At 40.5% G+C, this 24,145-nt stretch overlaps 1 long non-coding RNA gene across 1 annotated transcript in view; it reads left to right on the top strand.

Moving 5' to 3' along the window:
- Positions 1–24,145, top strand: part of LOC124882799 — a 71,553-nt gene that overhangs the window by 12,755 nt on the left and 34,653 nt on the right. The window contains exon 2 of the long non-coding RNA XR_007041993.1: positions 11,746–11,854. This is a non-coding gene — a long non-coding RNA (uncharacterized LOC124882799). The remainder of the gene's footprint in view (positions 1–11,745; positions 11,855–24,145) is intronic.

Genomic DNA, 24,145 nt, shown 5'->3' with positions numbered 1-24,145 from the left:
GTCTAAAATTACTTAAAAGATATTAGGAATAACTTCTCTTATTTTCATCCAAATTACACGCACATATTTACTTTATTCTACTCAGCAGCACATTTCTTGAATCTCATTATGCATCTTTTAGTTACTGAACAGTATTTATTTTTTATGTTGTAAATTCACCCTTACTTTAGTCCTTTTTTTAAAATCATATTTCTACCTTACGTGAGTCTGCATGCTTCCATTTTACTAAATTAGATTAGAGTTTATATGTTTTTTTTTTTGTTTTTTTTGCTTAATACAAAACATGAAAAGTCAGAAAAAAGAAGAAAATAAGTCCAAAAAATTCAGAGCAATCACTGAAAACATTACAAAAAATATTATGCATTGCATGTTATGAAGATATTCTTGTGACAAAACTATCAATACACCTCCATCATCATCATCAACTTTATTTATATAGCACTTTAACACCAGCCACAGCTGAAACAAAGTGCTGAACATCAGGGATAAGATAAAATAAAAAGCATCAAATAAAATAAAGCTAAACACACAACAATGTAAATAACTTAAAAACTCAATAGAAACATAGTAAACACCAAACAACAAAACAAATAAAATCAATATCTATAAAAGTTGAGTAAAATCAAGTCCCAGTTAGGTTGAAGGCCAATGAGTGATACGTTTTTAGACGAGTCTTAAAAATGGACAGTGAAGGGGCCTGTCGAATGAGCAAAGGTAAAGTTCCAAGAACCTGCTGTCAGGTTCCTGGAAAACCAGTTAAAGCTCTTGTAAAGATTCAAAGAAGAAATGTTTCTTTTTTTCCTCTAATGTCTAAGAAGCCTCATGCTGATGCAGGGAGAATTGGTTGTTTTAGCCCCTATCTTATACGGCCTGCTGAACCAAGGATGGCTTTATGGACAAAGAAAAGGGAGAATTCAACAAATTTGATTTCCATGAGCTCCAGTTCTACCTCTGGAGAGTGAAGATGAGCAGACTCCACCTGGCACACCTCCTGTCTAATGAGTCATTTGACGCTTGAGTGTCATCTCTATGTAGTGGTGCAAAGCCTCCTAGGGCAAATTCTTGTTATTAATTCCTTGGTTAATTATACTTAATTGCCTTTTATTTCCTCTGAAGGGAGATTTCAGGAGATCACCTAATGCTCCTCGCATGAAGATTGGTTCTGTCAAGCAGTAAGCCTCAGTAAACCTACCTGGAAGTTACCTGGCTCCATGACTGCTCCTAAGGAGCTCCTAATATCCACTCGATACCTCCCTGTCCATTTGTTAAGGCTCAGCTCTGGAGCTCCTCGCTCCACTTCCTGGATTCCTACCCAACAGCGCCACACTCACCACGACAGCCTAGTGATCTGACGTCATTCCCCTCAAGCCTGTAACTCACGTCCTCGCAGTAATCACTTTCCTGCACACCATTTCTGTAAGGAGATGATAATCTTACATGTCTCCTCCTCGCAGATATTTCTAGAACAACAAAGGGAACCATCTGAGATTATATGTATATTTTTTATCTGTTACATGTCTTTTTGAGTCTCTTTGAGTCTCCTGAGTTGGCTGTGGGCCTGAAAAATTGCCATCCAACATGATAGTTTGTCCTGTAAGGCATTATAGGTTTGATGTGCAGGGCAACAACAAAAAGGGTATGAAGATGTTGTAGCTCCTCACCCTGTCCCCTAGGTAGAACCGAGCTACCCTTTTGTGGAAGCTCATTTCATCTTGGATTCAGTATCTCGTTCTTTCAGTTATCACCCAGGTAAATAATAGGATTCAGGGCAGGTCCTAAAAAAACAAACAAGTTTGTTTTCTTAAAGCTGATAAAAAATTCTCATTACTCTATCCTCTCTGTTAGACTGATTAAACTCCAGTTTGCTCTTCAGTTATTACTTCATGAATTCAACTTTTGTCCAGCACTCAGTCAGTAAAATGCATTGTCTTGAAGCAGACGTTACTTGCTGCAAGGACATCTCCCTCGGCAGAAACAGCCCTGAAAGTGTTTTCCGAGATCTCTCTGATCTATTGCTATGTCTCACTTTGTCATCTCCTCCCTTCTCTGATTTTTGTCTAATCAATCAGTTTTTCTTACTGGCACTGGAAAGGAGAGAGTAAGATGAGATTTACTGTCTACCCTTTTAACCCATTTTGTACAGCATGTGAGTCTGCAGGATAGAGGTAGTAACACAGAGCTCTCACGTGTTGCATAAGCTTGTGTTCGTGATGCGAGGAAGCCGTCACCATCACCCTCTCTGTAAAGTGTCTCATCTCTGTCATTAGCCAATCTTGTGAGTCTGCCTCTCTGCCAGCCTTGCTGATAAAATGCTAATGAGGCCTGCACACTGCAATTACAAAAAAAATAAATAGATAAACACAAACACACCAGTGCAGATCCACACATCGCTTGTTGTCACCCATTAGGGGGCATTACAGCCCCCATGTTGAGCTCCGGCTTACATCATCAAGCAAACTTCGCTCTGGATTATCGTATTAGTTGGAAACGTTTCATTAGTCCAATTAAAATCTAAATGAGAACATTTGTCTAGGATGTTGAAGAAATGTGCGAGAAGGAAAAAAGGGGAGGAACTTCATTAAGACAATCTAAACAATAACCAAAAACATTTATTGCCCCTCGGAGTAAGGTTTTAATAAGCACTGTCGGAAAGTAAACAATTAATTTTGCTTTACTTTCATTAGAAGTTCATAAGTCACCTGGAAAACTAGCTTTTTCATCGTGTGCCCTCAGACAAACACAAAGATACAAACGAAGTATCTTGGACACCTTTGTTATCGCACAGAGACACACTGAGTGAAATGGGGAGGCAAATTTTATGTGACAAAAGGCCTCTTCTGTTCTGGCATCAAACCGGGGACGTCACAGCCACATGACAGGCGCCTTCAGCCAGTGCAGCCACCCACACAGGGATTAATGTTGGGGGAAAAAAAGTGATCTGGCAACACACAAAAAATGTGGTTCAAAGTGGCCAGGCATGATCACAGATTGTGTCAACTCAATACTTTTAAAAATTCTTAAAGTATACTAGCAGAAGACAAGGATGATTTGAATAAAGAATATAAATTAGTCTAAGTGATCAATAAATTAGAAATATGTAATCATCAACAATGCATGGTAGAGAGAGAGAGAGAATTGGTAGTGCAACCCTGTCTAAGGTTTTATTTCCGAATACAATATTTTCCTCTGAAAGTTTTTGTTCGTCTTCACATTTAAACTTGAGGGGCATCCTATTCTTAATCCATGTGGTTTAGTATAAAGTTAGCCCATCCTTTTGCAGCTATAACAACGTTCCAGGAGGTTAAGGAATGTTAGTGAATTTCTGACCATTCCTCCCGAGGGCCATTTGTGAGGTCAGACTCTGATGTTGGACAAAAAAGCCTGGCTCACACTCTCTGCTCTGATTAATTCCAGAGGTTTGGGAACAGGACTGTCTCAAGGCCAGTCAAGTTCTTCCACACCAGAGCAGCTCATCCATGTCTTCAGGGGCGTTTTATTGTTTAGTGGTGTGCAGTCATGTTGGAACAGGAAGGGTTCATCCCCAAACTATTTCAGAATGTTGTGAGCATGTATTACATCACTAATAGTAGACCTTGGAATATTTAGAAATATTCAACAAATGGAGTCATTGCACAGGTGGCATCTGATCATTGTACCAAACTGGAAATAACTGAGCTAATGTCTACTTTTATAGAAGCTGTCTGCTTCTTAACTAGGTGCTGGATTTTGTACACCTATGACCATAAAAGTGTTTGGAACCACTGAATTTAATGATTTGAAGGGGTACAATTATTCCTGTTTATCTTTAAAACCATGTTGGTCCTCTTCTCAAAGCAACTCCTGAGATATTCTCTCAGGGCATGTTTTGATACTTGATTTGCCAACATCTTCAATGTAAAATGTGACCCTCCTTTTGGAATGTTGAATACATTCCTCTATAAAGATTTATTTATGAAGTAAATGCCAAATACAAAAACATTTGATATTTTTCTATATAAAGCTGTTCAGCAATTGGCACAAGCTACTTCTAGCTTTGTTTAGGATTCACACTTTGACCAAAGAATGAATTAAAATATGCATTAGAGCAGTGTTTTCAATTGGTTGGAGGTGTGCATAATTGTGCCAGAGCATAGCAGTTGTTCATTCATATCATGTATTTTCTGCTAAACAAAATTTAAAAAAATCCTGATGTCATCGGACTATATATCCAGCCTTTCAGCAGGTACAAGTATACTTTGTACAGCTTTTTTTTCCCCATGAATGTTGTATTAAGTTTATGACAGTTTTTAGCTCTGCCACTAGCATGTGACATCTGCGTACTTTGATCCAATGGTCATCAAGTCAATAAAAACAGCCTAATAAGCTATTTTCATTTTCTGGCAGTTGTGTTTCAGCTTTTTGTTTTAGCTATACACATCTAATTTTGTTTTGACCACAGGTAAAATTTACAGTATGAAATTTGCAGTTTAAATTCTAATCTCAATAAAAATCATTTTGGACATTATGATGTTGCCTCTTTATTTCTGCAGAAATAAAGTAAAATTAAAAATCCTTAGTTTTACCCTAAGAACTACTTGTTTGGTGATCTGGGTTTCACCCATTCTTCTCAACCCCTCTTGGTAGCTGACGTTAAACATGTTTTTTTGGGTTGAAAACATAAACCAGTATGCTTGGATAAATCCTCAGCTGGGCCCTGCTGTGTTAAATCTACCCAGGGCTGAACCGGTCCATGTTTGAACCAGGATTGGGTCAGCTACCCAGCACTTTTTAGGGGATGTCATCTATTTTGTGTGGCAGAAGCCAAAGCTTGCTGCAAAGCTTGCTACAAATACATGCTGCAAATATTTGCAGCATGTATTTGCAAAAACAGTTTTTTTTTTTTTTTGGGTAAAATAAAAAGATTAGATTTAACTTCCTCAAATGTTTTCATAATCCCCTTCTGTGAGCCAATGAAATCTTGGATTTGTTTTATTTCTCTATATGCCGGTTTTAACCTGCTATTAGTTCTGCATGCATGGTACAAACCTAGTATAACCCCAAATAATACTGCACCTTATGTTGGCTCACTAAGGTAATGATTTCTCAGGATTAAACAGAATCTGAGTCAATAGCTTCACGTGCCAAAATGTGTTTTTTTGTTTATGATTCAAGCCTAATTCTTCTTATTTGTGTTGCACTACAAGTTTGTACACTGTGATCCTTTTTAATCACAAAAAGGGGATTAGGTTTGTACATAAAGGTTAATGGTTTCATTTATGCTGATTAATCTGCAGGTCTCATGAACATATTCCACTAAATAATTCCTGCTTTACAGAACAGCATGAATGTAGCACATACAGTAGGAGGTTATATTTTAGGTATTTCTTATTCAGAATGTTTTAATCTGGTATAGACATACGGTTGTCATGAGTGTTCAGTCAGGCATCCGTGCTGTTTCATGTGAGAGAGAGGGACAAAATAACCTTGCTAACATGCAGTTGCCAGGTAGAGCTATGCAGGGATTTTACGGGGTAAGAACGCTGTCAAAAACAATGTGTATGTAAAGACGGAAATGTGTGCATATTAGTCAATAGTTGTCCAAGATGACGGACCAAGAAACTACACTACAAAGCCAGGTAATGTTAAAAAGTTTATATATGTCTTAATGTCGTTAATATATGCTCTTGGTCCGTCATCTAGGCACTAGTGCTGCTGCTTCTTCTTCTGCTGGCGGTTCGCAACAACTTCAGAGGTGCATATTGCCACCTACTGTACATCATTGTATAACTCCACCCACTATATTCTATGTTTTAGTTTTGTATTTCAGAAAAATAAGAACAATGCTTTATTTATAATACTTTTGGTTTCCCCCAATCTCGTCTCTGTTCCTAATATTCCTTTTAGACTGAATTATCTCCCATTACCTTTTTTCTATCATCCAATCCCAGCACTACCTTTACTGGTGGTAAAGGTAGTGTGACAGCGCATGCGCAACGCGAATCGATTAACTCTGCGCTCCACTAACCAGCCTGAGATCACATGCCAAGTCGCTGATGTAAATTCGTATTCTCATAGAAAAGAAATCGTACTCACAAACGGTTATAGCATATTGTATTCATAAAGAATAAACCACAATTGTAAACTTGAACTTTGTGTTTGTAATTTCTGGAAGCTGTAACATTTTATTTTGTATTCTTATAGAGAAAATATACAATACCTCTTTTGGATTTTACTTATGCACAACTATTGACTAATATGCACACATTTCCGTCTTTACATTCACATTGTTTTTGACAGCGTTCTTAACCCATGGGATTTGATTTTAAGTGTGTGTGTGTGTGTGTGTGCATGCGTGTGTGTGCATGCGTGTGTGTGCATGCGTGTGTGTGCATGCGTGTGTGTGCATGCGTGTATTTTGGAGAAATTACTAAGGGAGACTGTGCATGGTAAAATGGTTTTGTTGACTCTGTGGAAAATCAGTGACATGTCTCCTTCTCTGCCTGCCTCTGCAGTGCCTAGAGGCGGGCCACGTGGCTCACATGGTGGCGCTCTGACTCAACATCTTTGACACTCAGTCCTCTTCTCACCTGAAAGCCTCCTCTCTAATCCACTTGTGTTTCCTCTACCGCTATCTCCAATGTCCTCTTGTGCCTCTCTCTGTTTTCGCTCCTGTGTTGACAGAGACTGAATGGCACACCATCTGCCGTGGGCATGCTGCTGCAATGTAGTTTACAAAAGGAAATGTTTTATCAGCATTGCTTCTTGCATGGATTGTGACCTGGCATGGCTGCACAAATCCAGGCACACATATATATATATAAGTAAAAGTGGGAACATATGAGTTGATGCAAGACAGTTATTCAAATCTGAACCCTAAGTGTGATGAATTTCATTATCATTAAGACAAACTGATGGAGGGAGGGGTGGATGAGGGAGGAAAACAAAAACGGAGCGAGGGTTGTTTAATTCTGTCTGAGCTGGAAGCCTCAGCCCCACAGTCAGAACATGGAGGCTTGTCTCTTCTAGTTCCAGAGAGCGAGGTGAAATGCCCCGTGGAGGAGATGCTTGGGCAACAACCAATGGAAAGTCGGTGTGAACTGAATTCACATGCCTGTGTTAGAGGCGTGGGATTTCTAATTAGGGTATTTAAATCAGGGGAGTTGGTGTATGTGTGTGGAAGATCTGGGTGCCTGGATGTGTGCAGTTCTGAAGAAAACAAATATTGGTCCTAAATTACCTCTATAACACTAGCACACAGGAGCTGTTTTTAGCCACTGTACAACCGCAAACTTCATTCCATTATATCTATTTTCATCAGACTGACAAAAAGTAGTGCATTTTTCAGAAGTTTAAAGAAAGAAATACATGGCTTTCAAAATCTATTAAACGTACAAATCTAAAAAGTTAATATAATGTTTTGCTATAAGCCAATCCATTTTGTCGCTGGTGGTATTCTGCTGAATGTTAAACCTTTGCCCCGGTCAGAAGACCTTTGCAGTTTCTAACAGGATTTCTTCTGCCTTTTATATAGCACCATCTATCCATGGTGAAGATTAGCATACCCACAGCAGGATGCCACCATCATCATGTACAGCTACAATTTTCTTTCATACCATTAGCATTTTGCATGTAGGTCAGAAACTCCAATTTTGGTTTTATCTGACCAGAGCACTTTCTTCTACATGTACGGCAGCTGTGCTGTACTTGTTTTGGTGTTGCATTTTGCTTACATTGTACAGTGCTTTATGGGATTATTAGTTTCTAGGAACTAAGCTTTCTCAGGACCTGAGGTCGTCCTCACACATAGACACTGTTTGGAGGCTCGACTTCCTATGGCAACTCAAAAAGTACAACCTTCCACAGGAGCTGATCTTCTACACTGCCATCATTCAGTCTGTTTTTGGTCTACTCTATCTCTGTGTGGTTTGGCTCATCTACAAAGCAGGACCGGTTCAAACTGCAACAAACAATTACATTTGCAGAGAGGATCATCAGGGCTGACCTCCCCTCCATCCAGGACTTCTATAGGTCTAGGGTCAGGAAAAGGGCAGCTAACATCTCTGTTGACCCTACACATTCTGGACACAAACTGCTTAAGCTTTTACCTTTCGTGTCAGCGCCACAGAGCATTAATAGCAAAAACGAACTACCACTTGGACAGCTTCTTCCCCCAGGCTGTCTCTCTGTTGAACACAATGAACACCTCACAGCTAGAGTAGTCAGCTACTCTGCAGGAAACAAATAAGCATACAGCTCTATCACAAGTGACCAGACATAGCATTTTGCTTGGTGGCCCACAAAATAAATTTTAGTGTCATCTGACCAGAAAACCTTCCTCCAAACAGGTGAGGACTCAACCACATATCTTTTGGTAAATTCAAAACATGCCTTTGTATTTTTAATACTAAGTAATGACGTTTTTCTGGCCATCTCTAAAGAGTGTATGGAGGGGGGAATACTTTTGCAAGCAAGTTCATACAAATCTGAACGCTAACTTAGAAAGGGAAGAGAGTTAGTGCATCTTCTTTCCCTCTTGTACAACTTTTCATCTCAGCTCCGGATGGCACACAAACACACCGAGAACAGAGATATTGACATGCGTATCTTTCAAAGCAGACCTCATTACTGTGAACATTGCTATTGAACAGTGACCATTAAGCATAATCAATCCCAGAGCTGTGACTGATCTGTTTTCCCACAGTGCAGCAACCAGACATGAAGACATTTTCAGGGAGATTTCTCTTTGATTGTAAAGATTTAAAAAAACTCAACTGCAATATTTATTAGCACACACTGCACAGTGTTTTCACAATTCAGCACCGTAAGGACTTACTGGTGCGTAATGCATTCTATTTTGGTAATGATCACTATTTTCATGTAACATAATGCAGACTGTCAACAAGAAATTATATCCAGGCATGTCTTTTTAATCAATGGGCTTACAGAAGATTCATGTGCTGGAACTTACTAGTGCTGCTATATGGAAAAGTAATTTTCTCGATAGTTTTATGAACACTTTACATGCCCAGGCCAAGCAAATGTGCATTAAGAATAGGAACATTTAACATGTCCAGATGAAATACCCTCCATAAGACACATCCAGTTCTGTGTGTAATGTTCAAGAGAACATTCATTCTACATACAGTGAAAAGAAACTATGTACGTTCAGAAAAATACAAGTATTACAAAATCTGTTCTTTTTAGAGAAGAAAAAGTTGCTGCACATCATCTATCGAAGATTGAAAGGTGATTTCCAAACAATATGAAGTCTATCAATCTACAATCAAATATTTAATATTTAATATTAAAACTATTTTCAATTAGGACAATAAGGAGGACAATTAAGACTGGAAAATTATGGCATACTTGGATGGTTACCAGGAGAAAATAAGAATATATCAATGCAACTTAGGCTTGTCAAGTTGCATCAGAATGAACTACAAGACCTCAGACAATTCCCTTTACACAAATGGGTCCAATGTAGGGATGTTTGATTATGAAGCACAGAACCATGTTTAGAGAACACCAAACTCAACATATCAAAACAAACACCTCACACCAACTGTTAAGCATCATGGCGGTGAGGTGATGATTTGGGCTGATGTCGAAGGCATGAAACTTGAGCATCCATTCACCTATGATCTCTACTGTATATTAAATTATTTTAAAGTTAAATGTGAGGTAATCCGTCCAACAGCTTGGTACAAACTGAGTCATGCAACAAGGCATTGATGCCAAACATAGCCCAGGCCCAGTTAAGGTCCAGACCATAACCCAATTAAAATGCCATGGTAAGACCTTAAGAGAGATATTCATATACAAATGCCTGCAAATCTCAACTAAGGAAACACTATTATAAAGTGGAGTGGGTCAAATTCCTCCTGTAACTGATAAAGCCAAACAGAAGATGATAACGGAGTTATTGCCTCTAAAGGTAGTTTTACAAGCTATTGAATCTTTAGGTATATTTAGTTTTTCGAATGACTGAGAAAATTGTTATTCATAGATTTCCTTCAAAAATCATAACAGCTTGTACAATGTACTATTGATTAGAAAAATTACTTAAAAGTAAATCTAAATTTGTATTGTTTATTTATTTAGATGTAACAGGGTCAATGTAATATAATGTAAATACCTCACAGATGCACTTAGAGTGGCTACCATTTACTGAAATTGTACTTTAAAGAATTCTAAAAACTGTCCAACAGAATCATTCTTTTCTCCTAATTAGCTTTTCTGGGAAATATTTTGAATCATTTTTGCTGCATTCCTGTGTCTCTGAAAAATAAAGTGGTTCAATGAAAATCATTACATTTCTGTCTTTGTTCCATTAGCTTTTTGATAACTTCATATGATACCATAGTAAGGTTTTGAAGCATTATTGAGAGCAGCAGTAGTGAATCAAATATCTTTTTTTTCCTCTTTAATTTTAACTGAGTGGTGATAGAAAACTATACGTTCCAAGGTTCCCTGAACATAAGTGATTGGATCAGTTAATGTGCTTCTGTATAACTTGATGCTGAAACTTTGTATAAACACAGTGAGGAGTAAGTTTTTACTTAGAAAAAATTTATGTTGGCTACATGTGATTTGGACATTTAAGTCTTTGCAACTTGGCTTCTGTGTGTAAATGTAACATCTTAACATCATATATGGTCAGCTATGCACTAGCCTAGCATGATAAACATATTTGTTATTCCAGAGGTAAAGTGGTGCAAGCAGCTAAAGGATATTGTACCTGTTTGTTACAGTAGGTTCATGTAAACTAACTCCTCAACTAATTATTGGAGCCAAAACGCTGCTCTGTGATAAACAGAAATGCAGGTGCAACTATATAAACAACTGTCTTGGATTTATTCTATTTTGATCATTTTGTTTTAGTAGCTGGTGAAGCAAAGGTGAGAACAGGCCAAAAGGGATGAGAGAGTGAGCAGAGAGGCTTCAGGTGAGTGCAGCTAGGTTTCAGTTATGTGGGCTGTAAGTGTGCTATATCCAGGCTGATAAGCTTTCACATCTTCTTATGGAATACCACATTTGTTTGAAAAGTAGCTTTTATCACACAATTGCCACTTTATCTATGGGACTGCAGTGAGCTATGAACCTGTAAATCTGCAGGGAATAATGTTTTAGAACCAAATTCTCAGCGTTCATCAGCTTAGGGCTGGATGCTGTAAATAAACCTTAATTTCTATCAGTAATTTTCCTTGTTTTTCACTCCTGAGAAAAGTGGTGGAGCTGATGTTGAAACTTGTTTGAGTCACTGAAGGTTCGTGGTCTGTGTGGGGTAGTCACAGGGCAAGGAAGGCTACAATCATTCTGAAAACCTCTGGTATTTTTCTGTTGACTTGGCTACCTTGACATTGTTTTATTTGTTTTCCATTGTTACTAAATAACTTTTTCAAAACATTTGCATGTTAAAACAATGTTATCTGAAAGAGCATTAGAATGATACACATGTTGTATGTAGGTTAGACATTAGGGCAGTTTCAGCTGTTTAGAAGCTGAATTGATTTAAAAAAATTATTTAAAGAAATATATTCCCACAAATAAATAGCTGGAAATACAATACATTATGTTGGTGGAATTTACACCTTGCATTGGCTAATTAAGAATATGCTCATGTATTAAATCAGAGGACATTTTTTTAACAGACATTTTGTTGATTTAAAAAAAAAAGACAAATGTTTCAGGTAAATTGAATGTTAACAAAAATGACCAAAAAAAGATGACAAAACATTTCTGGACATGTTTATTTTCTGTTATCAGAACCTCTGGAAACTCCACCATGTAGTACCAAATAAAAAGCTTCTCTTAAGGGAAAGGAATAAATCACAAATAGGCACTCAGCCACCGATGGTAACACATCACCACATAGGTAAGTTAATTTTTACATTATTAAACTGCATGCATATTCTCCTATTGCCAATGATACTACGAGGTGATAATTGGTACACAGTGTTCTGCATCCAAGGATGTATTTGAGTCAGACTGAACCAGTGGAACCACGCTGAATCCTAAACAAGGACTTAGTTAATGATGAAGTTTAGGAAGAAAACAAATTTATTTTTTATAATCAAAGCATGAAAAGCTTTCCATAGGGAGGAGACTGCTGAAGTGGCAGGGAAACACAGCCACATCCTCTCTGCAGTTATGACTCTTTGACTATTTGGCTCGTAACCTGTTTTCTTTAGTTTACTTAAGTTTGCAGGAAGGTGTTTCTACAGTTTCATAAATTCAGCACTTTGCATGTGGATTTTAGGGGCAAGTATTTCAGCAGCACTCTATTCGGGTCTCTGCTATACATGCCTGTAGGTACATTTCTCTTCAGTCAGCTGGCAGATGATCTGGGTAGAAGGGTTGTAAAGAGGCGAAGGAGTTTTTTAATCCTTTATTAGAGGTCTGCTTTAATTCTTCATGGCATAGATTAAACACGATGTCAAAAACATTCCTAAGATATTTTTGTAATTTTTGACATGATGGCATCGCACAGTTGATGGATGCTGCATGTTCATAATACACCACATCTTAATTGTACTCTGGGATCACGAGATCTGGCCAGTGTGCATTGGTAGTACAGTGAACTCATTTTCAGGTTCATAAAACCAGCTTTTGATAGTTTAAACTTTGTGACTAAAAATATATATGAGGCTGGTTGGAACGTTCAAATCACTGTGGTGAGTCCGGTTAGAACCCCAAGATAAATCCAGTCACGCTCCAGTGTTTTAAAAGCTTGAATTTCTGTTTATTCCTCACTTGACAGAAATGTGTGGTTTTCAATTTACACACACACAAGGCAAAAATAAATTGGAAACAAACGGTGAACACCAATGGAAGCAAAACAAACTTTAACTGTAAACTCTACTGCAGCGCCTTTCTCATCTCTGCTCTCCTTGTCTGCCTGCTGCTGTCTAGGCTCCGCCCCTTAAAGAGCCAGCACGAGAGTCCCTTTTGGCAGCCTTTTCCACAGCCGCCCCTCCATTCACTTGTGAATACAAACAACAACAAAAAATGCTGAGTCAAAAGGGTAGATCAATCATCCGTAGGCAAGGCAGGTAGGCTGACAAGTCTTGCCACGTGTGTCTGGTCCAAGAAAAATTTGAGAGACCTTCCCCACCGGCCAAAGGGCCTGCGGAAGGTGGTTATTCACAATCATGACCACATCTCCTACTTGTAGGTTGGCCGATTCAGTCTGCCACTTCTGGCGGGCTTGGAGTCCTGGCAGGTAGTGCTTCAGGAAATTATGCCAGAAATGATCAGCTAGAGTTTGGCTGTGCCTCCATCTTGTTCGCCCGAGAATCTCTGGGCCATCATAGACGACTTGTGGCAGTGAGGCATCCCGCCGCCCCATGAGGAGATAGTTGGGGGTAACGGGTCAGGATCTGTTTCAATCAAAACTGTGTAACACCTCTTCAGTGACAGTTTGGGCTCCAATGATGACTTGAAGAGCAGTCTTTAGCGAGCAGATTTCTCGCTCCCCGCAACCTCCGAAGTCGGGGGATCCAGGAGGTTTGAAGGCGAATTTGATTTGCTGGCATGCTAGCTGCTCTTTGAGGTTAGGATAAAGTGCTTGAATTGCTTCCTGCAGCTCACACTCTCCTCCTCGAAGTTTGTCCCCTGGTCACAGAGAATCTCCTTGGGTTTCCCACGCCTAGCTATAAAGCGTCTCAGAGCCAGTAACAACTTATCTGTGTCCATACTGGGGATCAGGTCAAGGTGGACTGCTCTTGTAGTTAAGCATTTAAACAATATTCCCCACCTTTTCTCATTACTGCATCGGATCTTGATGGTGTACGGCCCAAAACAATCAACACCTGTGGAACAGAATGGCGGCTTGAAAAGGCGCAGTCTGGCTGGAGGGAGGTCCGCCATCCTGGGTGAAATTGGATGAACTTTCCACCTCTTGCACTCAACACAGGATCTCTGATTGTGGCGTACTGCTTCACGTCCACGTAACACCCAGTATCTCCTTCTGATCTCAGCAAACACCCTTTCTGGCCCAGGATGCTGGAGCTTATCATCATAATCTTGTATGATGAGTTGGGTCAAAGCGTGTCTGGGCCCCGAACAATGGGGTACACTTAATCTAAAGCCAGGTCAAGATTGCGGCGTAACCGGCCCCCTACTCTGATGAGCCTAGTTTTCTCATCAAACTCAGGTGCTAGTAGAAGAAGGCGACTGGATTTGGAAATGGGTTTGCCAGCCTCTAGCTGGGTGACTTCCTCAAGGAATCACTCTATTTGGGCTTGTTGTAGCTTGTTGCAGCGCACAACTCTAGCCGAGGAACAGATTGTTGCTTCTTAGGGGAAACATGAGACCGAGCTGCAAGAAATGCGACCTCAACTTCTCCCTCTGGACTCTCTGTCCTCAGATAAGCCACTGATCCATGTGCCTGTTCAGAGGCATCACAGAACACATGGATGTCTCTCCTTCAGTTGGGTTGGTTCAGTCTGGGACTGGTGTAGCACCTAGGCAAGGTGCTACACCATGCATGCCACCTTTGCAGGAGCTTCTCAGGGAGTTGTGGGTCATCCCTATCCCTCCTTTGCTCCCAAAGGTGGCGCACAATAACTTTGGCTCGGGTGGTATAAGGGACTATGTAGCCAAGAGGGTCATACTGGATAGCTAAAAATCTATAGATGTTCCTCATAGTAGCCACTGAGCAATCATTGTGTCTTTGTTTGTAAGTGAGGGTGTCAGCCTTACAATTTCAGTGTAGTCCGAGGGCTGGCTCTTGGATGTCGGACTGACCTTGACTGAGCCACAACTCACAGCTGGATGACTTGATGTCCGGAGGAAGATGGAGAATGACATTTGGATTGTTACTTGCCCAATGCCTTAGCTCAAACCCCCCATCAGCCAGAAGGTGGCGCAGTTTGTCCCATGTCCAAGTGTCTTGGTGGCCACTGGACATGGGAGACTCTGTAAACAGTTGTCCACGTAAAACGACTTGTTCATGGCAACATGCACGTCGTCTTCTGGTTGGCTGTGGTCTGTGACGTGTTTCTGCAACGCGAATGTTGCATAACAAGGGCTGCAAGTATTTCCAAAGGGAAGTGCCTGCCACTCGTAAACATCAGGGGGAATGTCCCGCTTCATGTCCCGCCATAAAAACCGCAGCAGGGGTCGATCTGCAGATGGGAGCCTCACTTGGTGGAACATGCCACGGATATCATTGCTGAAGGCTACAGCATGCTCCCAGAAGCGTAGTAACACTGCTAGCAAGGGAGGGCCAAGAGTGGGACCTGGTAGGAGGAGCTGGTTCAGGTTGTAGCCTTGGTATTGGAATGAGCAGTTATACACTACCTGGTTCTTCCCATTATGCTGAACCATATGATGGGGTATATACCAAGCTTCAGCACTGGTCTTCAATTGGTGGTCCACCAACTTCACTACATAGCCAGCTTCAACAAGCTTCTCGATCTCCCTCTGATAGGCAGCAGCTTGCTACGTCCCTTAAGGCCCAACTGTTGGCAGCCAGCTGGAGCAGTATTGTCTGCTCAAATCCATCGTCTAAGACTGCACTGCATAAGTATCGAGGGACCTGTCACCATTCCTCAGGAGTACCTTACTGATCTTCAGTAGTACCTTGCAGTTGTAGACTGGATGGTCAATGTACATGACTTTGTTGGTGGTATTAACAAGGCAGCTTTCTACTGAAGGTGGTGCTGATGTTGGTTCCTCCTCTACTCTCTCATTCACCTTGTTCAACACAAGCAGATGTCTCCTACCACAGGTCTTGCAGGGAGCTGTAAGTGTACACTTTGTAGCTTGGTGATTACCTCCACAACGCCAGCACTTATTATTCGCTTTAATCCATGTCACCTTCTGTTCTTTGCTCAGGTTCTTAAAGTTAGAACAGTTGTTCAAGAAGTGCTTGTCATTATCACAATAGGGACAGTAGGCCATTACCTTCTCTTCTCTTTTGGATTTGTGGGCTGGATGTCCAAGAGCAGATAGGGCTGCCACACTGCTTGATCCTGAAACCATCTTACTTTGGGATTTGGGAGTGCGTTTGGTGTCAGATTTCTTGTTAAACAACTCCTCTTTCTTGGGAGGCTTCATGCTGTCTTCCTGAACTTCTAACTCGTATTGTAGCCAATCAGCAAAGTCAACGAGGGTGGGAATGGACACTCTTAGGGGGTGGATAAATATATCTTAAAGCTGGCGTTGAGGTCATGGGGAAGTTTACTTAAGAGCCTTCAAACATGAGAGCCGCAGATTAACTCTACTTGTCCTCTTTGTCCCAACTGTTCTGACATGCCTACCAATGACCACACATTAAGGGCAAACAAACGGAAGCTTTCAACATCACCGCTGTGCATATTTGGACCATCCATTAACTCTGCAATCTGTTGCACTGCAAGCTTTTGGGGCTGTCTATACATCTTGGTGAGAGCCAGCATTGTATCTGTGTAAGGTGGCCTGGAGGTGCAACAGGAGTCTGCCACAAATGAACCCTCTTCACACCTGAGGTGGTCTGTAAGGATCTGGTACTTGTATCTTTCAGTGGCATCATCTGGTGATAGATTCTCTAGGGCAATCTTCATTTGTGCAAACACTCTGGGGTCTGGTGATGTTAAGCTGGGGATGGTGGGTTTTGGCCCCCTGTATGTGGTGTCTGTCTGTGGCTCATTAAAGCAGGGTGTTTGGAGAAATGAAGAAGTTCTACCTGCATAAGAAGGTGCCCTCTGCTGGGGTGTGGCTGCATAGTACGGGTTATAAGGCAGACCACTATGGGGTTGGGAAATTCTGCAAGGACCGAAATCTTGTGGTAGGTTTCCTTGGGAGCTGAGTGTCGGATATTGTATCTGCTGGTATGCTGCAGCATTGGTTGGGAGTTGGTAGTGTCCATAACCACCACTATATACACCTTGAGGTGGAGGAGGTGGGAATAGGAGCTGGTGGGCTGATGGCTTAGACTGTAAAGCAACCATCAGGCTCTGGAATTGTTTACGGAGCTCAGTGTTCTCTTGGCGTATCTCTTCGAGAGCAGCACTGAACTCAGGAACTTAGTTGGTCCGCTGTTTCCCGGTGGCTGGGTCCATAGACTGGCTAAGCTCCTGTTCTTGCTCCTCATCGTCCACCAAATTCATCATGTCGAAGCTCTGGCTAATTGGAGATCTTATGGTTGGACGCGCCGATGTTGTTGGCTCTACTGATATTCCCAAAGCATCTGTAACTGCTGTCTGGAATTTATTCTGAGCCCCAGGTCCACTTAGGTCATAATCTGATATGTAGGAAGGGACTGACGGTTGTCGTTTGGGTCGAGTGTCCATTGCTGTTGACTCTTGGTTTTGCATCCTTAACCAGCAATCTGCTGATCCGGCTCGAAGGACCATTAAAAAATAGGGACTATAATGATGCTGGTTGGAACGCGCAAATCACTGTGGTGAGTCCGGTTAGAACCCCAAGATAAATCCAGTCACGCTCCAGTGTTTTAAAAGCTTGAATTTCTGTTTATTCCTCACTTGACAGAACTGTGTGGTTTTCAATTTACACGCACACAAAGCAAAATAAGGTGGAAACAAACGGTGAACAGCAACGGAAGCAAAACAAACTTTAACTGTAAACCCTAGTGCAGAGCCTTTCTCATCTCTGCTCTCCTTGTCTGCCTGCTGCTCACTGATTGTCTAGGCTCCGCCCCTTAAAGTGCCAGCATGACGGTCCCTTTTGGCAGCCTTTTCCACAGTGACATTGTGCATTATCCTGCAGGAAATAGATGGGTACACTCTGGTCTAAAAGGGATGGATATTATCAACAATACTCAGACTCAGTTAGTACTATTGGTACAAAGTGTGCTACAAATTGATCCTTCACACCATTATACTAACAACATCAGCCTGAACCGTAAATATGAGGAAGGATGGATCAGTGTTTTTGTACTTATGCTAAATTTTGACCCTAAATGGGTGTAAGGAGTGATTATTTGACCTACTGTTGCCTTTCTGTCATCTCAAACAAGTCTCCTCATTCCTCTCTTACATCCGATATTGCTGGATATTTTTTTTGCTTTCTTTGTAATCTTTCAAAATTGTTGTTTGTGATTCCACTAGATCAACAATCCAAACCAGCCAGTCTGGTACCAAACACCTTGCAATGTTCAAAGTCATTTTATTCTTCCTTATTGCAATACTTGGTTTGAACTTTTTAAAATCATCTTCACCTCATCTAGTCCTTGTGGGACTGATCCTGTTATGCAGATTTTATGTCTTTATTCAATCTTTTTGGACTTTTATGTCTTGGAACCCATCTCTGATCTCTCTCACCGGTTGATCTGAACAGACCTACTACTGAGCAATTTAAAATGGTGTGCAAACCTGTTCAGTTCTCTGAGTTACAAAAAGGTTTGTATCAAGTGTGAGGGAGAGCTGTGCTTCGAATGGGTGGGTCCTGTTACACAGACTGCCTGGGTGCTTTAGCTGCCAATGCAATCTCTCATCGCTCTTGATTAATTCAACATTTGACGTTTTCTTTAAGACATTTCAAGTTCTTGTACCATTAAATAATAATTTAGATAATATCGCCAACTTTGCATATTACACACCTTTAAGATATGGCTACCATCCTGAACATGTAACTTATAAAACTTTCAAGAAGTGACTTATTTTTACTGTTTGCTGTGTATCTCTGTCTTATCAACAGACCAACAGTGCCATACCAACATCTTTTAAGAGTCATTTCTAAGTTTGGATGCTGCTAAGTCTTGGCAGGAAACCCAACACCCCTCATTGTCCCCAGGACACATGCACTTCACACATGACATTTGAAGATGGTGCATTAAGAGGATGGTTGATATCAATATCAGTTGTGCGTATTTCTATGTAGATTTTGTGTGTGTTTGTTAATTAAAAGTTGACTGCATTTACCGAGTGTAAAGATAAACATTCTAGGTGTGAGGTGTTTGACACTGCAGGGTTGAGGGAGAGAATGAATAGGAGTACCTCGCAGTAAAATCACACTTTCTGATGGTCTAGGAGAAGGTTTTAATAGGTTGCTGCAGGGGAGTGTGACTCTTGTTCAAAATAACCATTGGCTCATGTGCCTCCTTGCAGCTGTGAGTGTGTCGCCAGGTGATGTCACTTCAGATTTGTCTTTGTCAAATTAAAGCTCAAAGGTAACATCAGCATTTGTTAAATTCTTGAGGTCAGTTTAAAGTTAAGAGTATTTGTACAAAGCTTTATAGCAATCCAAGTCATTTTAACTCCACAGCCTAATGAAAAATGGTAATTTGCTGCTAATTTTGACTGAACACTAATTGGATCAAAACCTCAGTAGAGGTTGGATTTGGCTCCCCTTCCACTCCAATTGCCTGAATACAAGTGAAAGAATTAGGGAGTTTATGAAAACACCTCTGACCTCTTTAGTCACAATGTCAAAGTGTATAAGCATGAGAACTTTGAGGCATTGTGGCACACTGGATCAGCACCCTGTCTGCCTTCAGCTAAGCCCGCTAAAGTCAGTGTTATTCCAGCCATGACTCTTCCCATCACTGCTTCTACACAAATGCTTCTACCTAATCTCAAAAGAGAGGAATGTCCCTATTCTCTGTTTAATTGTTAAATATGGCATTCTGATCATGCATGCATTAGAATATCAATCTCATATATTTGGGCTTTTAATAATTTATTTCTGACATTCTTTTTCCATAGTTAATTGGAAAACATTCATCTGCAATGAATTGCAAGAATAATGTGCACAAACTGGAACTAAAGATTTTCTGTATCCACACAGTCTCAAAATGATGCATACATGCTCAAAATATTACATGTACTGTATGTAGGGCAGGGGCTGCTGCGCTTGGCCAGGTGGTTCAGCAGGCTTGACAGTGTGCTTCTTCACTTGCTGTCATGTCAGGGGAAAGCGGATCTAGGGGCGGTGGGCTGGGGGGTGACACGGGTGTTGCAGTGTGTGTTGTGGAAAGGTTGCGCCTCCTTATTTTGGATAGTCACCAGTATTTGGATTGGCTAGGCGGTAACGGTGGAGCTGAGCTGGTTGGTGGTTCTCCCTGGGCTGACGTCACAGTGGCAGTGATGTGGTGGTTGTGGGGACATGGAAGGGGCCGTCGACCTGGGTGTGCGCCGCCGGCCAGGGGCTGCTGAATTTATCCCGTCTTGTTGTGGGGTCAGGGGGTCGTGATTGTGCTTGACTACAATTGGTAGTTTCTTTTTACAAGCATAAAAAAGAGTCGACAGCGGTAGCTACATTCACCAAAATTCAGAACATTGGGAAGGTCCAAGGAACAAAGTCAAGATCTAAGATGGTGAATTGTAGATTTACACCGGTAAAGCTATGCACCTATTCAGCTTGAAAGTAACATTTTGTAGCTTTTTTTATTTTATTTTACAATGCAGTTAAAATTATGATTTGATGCAAAACCATTTTGATTTAATATTTTCCTAAGCTAAAGCCTTATTTCTAATGAGTGTATTATAAACTAAATGCGGAGCTTTGTTGGGATATATTTTACAAATCTTTTTCTTTTTAACAAAAAGATCTGTAAAATAAAAATAAAAAGGTGAATCACAGGAAAGTTCAGCTCATTTTAGTTGAAATAAGTATGCAAATTGCTTTGACTTAGTCTACTAATATTCAATTTAACAATTAATTTAGTTAACATGTAGTGTTAACAAATATTTTGTTACCCTCTGAAGTATTTATCTGTTTGAACTGAAACATGATTATAGTCATATAATTTGCCATTTGCTCCATTTTAACTACAACTGAGAAAATATGGTTGGGTATTAGCTTACTTTTGCCAAAACTGACTGCTTGTGTTTCCATATAGAAATATGTAAATATAGTGAAATTGGCTAAAAATTGCCTTTCGGTCTTAGACACAGTACTTATTGATACAACAGACTAGCTGATGTTGTTGAGTGCCTTCCTCAGTCTAATGTCACCATCAGTGGGGGGCTGATGGTCCATATGAGTTCTCAGTGTGGTGCTGAAGCTAAAGACTGAAAATCTAAGTGAGTGTTTAGAGGTAAACACATGCCACACGTTGCTATTGATCAAACTACCAGTACTCTTAGATGCATGCTGAGCAGAGCCAATCACTGCCGAAGACACTTATGTTCTTGTCTTCGTTTGCTTGATTGCAGAAAACGAACCCCACATGACATCTTCTGATGAATTCATGTTTACTGTCAAGCAGGACGGTGGCAGCAAATATATTTTTCTAAATGATACCTCATCACATACCAAGGAGTGTGCAGCTGTCATCCAGTACCATGCCATTGCACTTTGAGTGGTGCTGTTACCATGGTAACAGTGTCCTAATTTCTACGGTTCTCTGCAGCAAATTCTTGCAAAACATTTTTACTATTTTTATTTTGTTGCTTGGTGTCTGAAGTTGCGTCAGCATTGATGTCAACAAATCGAACTGAAAAAAAATCTTGAAAGTGTAATTGCAGGCAATTGAACAAGTTTGGTCTGACACTGTCTGTGACAATGGATTTCAGATTGTTTTAAGAATTGCAGGCAAACACTTTTCTTTGCATTCTTTTTTACAATGTAAGTGGTGTTAATTATAAAGTATGTGTGCATATCAAATTACAATACCATGGAAAAAAGGCTAATTCAGTAGCTTAATTAAAAAGCTAAAATCTTTATAAGTAGATTCATTACATATAGTGATAAATTTTATTTGTTTTTACTTATGTAAATTGTGATTATAACTAACAGCTTATGAAAACTTAAAAATTCTGATTCCCAGAAAAGAAGAATTTTACGTGAAACCCTTAAGTTTTTAAGTTCATAAATGGTTTGCTATGGCCTTCACAGTTATGGGAAAGACTGCTTACCTCAGTCACAGACGCCCTTCACCTTGGATTTTAGAGGGTAAGCTACAAATTGTCATTGCTATAGAGGTTGTGTCTAGGAAAATGTTGAAAGGTTTTGTGGAACGAAAACATGTGATAGAAAAATATGCACAAGCGACTGGGATAACTACAGCCTAGACAAAATAGTGAAGCAAAGACAATGTCATAAAAGTCTTTTTTGGGATAAATACAACCTCATTGAGGACTATATAGCCTCTGTACATGTTGTGCCCGCTCTACCAACTGAGCCACGCAGACCTTCAGCATAGCAACTTTTAAAGGACCTTATGCTTCCCTTTACTGACAAGCATGTGAAGATGCTGCCTTGGCACCTGTGCACACTGCCAAACGTACCAACAACTGCTTTCAAGATATCAGTGTGCTTAACTGACCTTAACTCCATACACAATGTATGGCAAATTGTCAGGAGAGAGAAAGGGTAACAATTGTCCAAGCTACCGCACCCTGTTGGTGGTCAGATGCCTTGGAGCTCCTCCGGTCCTTGGTCCCCAGAAGCAATCACACACTCTATCTAAAGAATCTTAAAATGAACGAATCTCAAACAGTTTCTAACTTTTAGCTCCTTTAATCTAAATTTAGGCAGATGAATGATTACAGAGATCAGCACTGAGGCTCCCGTCTCGGACCGTCGCCGTCTGTGTAAGGATGACGAAGAGCCCCAAAAGAAAGTCACATGTAATTTTATATCTGGCACTCCAATGCAATGGAGTCACCTTTGTGGTGTTTATGTGTTAGATTGTGTAGTAGCGGGTGTCCATCCTTAATCTAAGTGTGCCGTGGCTTTCTAATCAAACCAGTTATACCGGCTGCTCCACTATCAAACCCAGTGCCCCAGCCTCAGGTCATTCATGACAACCCTTGGGCCATTTATCCTTGTAATGTTTGTCGATGAGCATTCTTATCCTATTATAACAAAATGGAAACATTAGAACTTATACTTTATATTACTATGGTATAAATGGGAAAAACAGCTATGAGTCATATTAATAAAGGTTATTCCTAACAACCCCCCTGATGAGGTGTCATTTAAAGGGACCTCACTAATTTAGATCAGTTAACTCCCTAGGTAGTGGGTAGCGGACCACCTGCAACTGGGTAACCACCCCCCGAAACAATCATTCAACCCTGTATGTGTGTGTTAAACCTATATATGACAAGGGAATCTCCTTCCAGCTGTCATGTGGTTCCCCACCCCAAGGAGGAACGCCATCTCTCCGGTAGACCCCTGGTTGTGTCTAAGCAACAGTTGATACACCTAGATGAGACAAGTCTAACCCCATCAAACCTGTATGTATATGATTTAGAGAAAAGAGAGAGAAAGGACAAGAGCCTGAGACACACCAGAAAATTCTGTCTAACATCATGTGAATCAGTTAATGTAGACCCTAAGTGTTGATTGTCTTCGTCCATCTTCTCTGCCCCCTGAGCGACATCCATCACCAAACGTCCTTTGACAGGCTCAGCTACCTGAAAAGGTTAGTCTTAAAATGGAATATAGAATTATATGTTCATACCGGCAGGTTACGCCAAATTGTAGGTAATTATCAACTACTATTATTATTATCATGAAAGCAGGCCACATAGTGGCTTAATCAAACCCTCAGATCCTCGTCAAACATATTTCATCATGATCAAGGGCAGTGTACCGGTTTAGTACAATTAGAAAACCTTTTACATTAACGCAGCCTCCATTTATTACTTAACACATGTCCTAAAAATCAACCTATGGAGAGGTGAACACATAACCAAAAATAACCTGCGAGGTCATACTAATACTTTCATTCATGACATGTGCTTTACTAATTTCACTTCATCAATCTGTCATTAACTTATCTGATACATCATTCATACCATTAAATAAAATATTCTGATTCCTTTAATATCAACATTATTCATTAAGTCACAGAAATCACTGTAAAGGATATCGGGTCAGATGGCGGCAACCTTTTCACTTATGGGTTATCCTCTGTCAATCCAGTGAGCCTGATCACGGCCCCCTCTTTCTTACACCCTTGATTTGAGGGGCATGACCCCTTAACTATTGGCATCTGACAGGCGGTTGGCACTCCCGGACCCCCTGAGTCCATGAAGCCCATGGTTGTAGTCGCGCACCTAAGGATGTTGTGTAAGCTGTAGCAGTGAGCGGTGCGGCAGATAAGCAACAAGGGCAGATATATTTAATTATGGCAGCAAAAAGATGATTAGAAAAGGCCACAGAATCATTCATCCATAACAATCCCCCTGTTGAGGTGGGAAAAACCCACCTCACATCAATCAATGTGTCTAGTGCATATGGACCTAAGCTAGAATATGGCAGGCAGTTC

This window comes from Girardinichthys multiradiatus, chromosome 17 (genome assembly GCF_021462225.1).
Source record: "Girardinichthys multiradiatus isolate DD_20200921_A chromosome 17, DD_fGirMul_XY1, whole genome shotgun sequence".
NCBI lineage: Eukaryota > Metazoa > Chordata > Actinopteri > Cyprinodontiformes > Goodeidae > Girardinichthys > Girardinichthys multiradiatus.
The sequence above is the reverse complement of the archived record's forward strand: the minus strand, read 5'-3'. Positions and strand labels throughout refer to the sequence as shown.